Below are 404 nucleotides of genomic sequence, written 5' to 3'. Positions count from 1 at the left end.
TCCATAGGTATTACTTTTAAGATTGAAATGGTTGTTAGAAAGACTTCAAATTCTTTCTAATGTGATTTACGAATGATCATCTTTCTTCTATTTTCGGGAATTTATGTGTTGATATTAATACATTTATGGGTGCAGAATCTTACAAATCCACGAATTTTATTTATATATCACTCTCTCCTATGATTTATATTATTGTCCCTTCTCTAATCTGCTTACATTCTTTTTTTTATCATTCCGATTTTACAAGTTGTCCTTTCTCCTACTGGTGGTTTTTCCATCATTTTCTTTTTTCTTCAATTCTAACCTATTTTCTGTCGTTCACAATCCATAAAAGAAATCTCCTTCTCTACCTGTTAGTATCGATGATATTAATTTGTCGGAATTGGAATGCTTTCAATTAGCCG

This window comes from Palaemon carinicauda, chromosome 4 (genome assembly GCF_036898095.1).
Source record: "Palaemon carinicauda isolate YSFRI2023 chromosome 4, ASM3689809v2, whole genome shotgun sequence".
Taxonomy (NCBI): Eukaryota; Metazoa; Arthropoda; class Malacostraca; order Decapoda; family Palaemonidae; genus Palaemon; species Palaemon carinicauda.
This window is presented reverse-complemented; position numbering follows the sequence as displayed.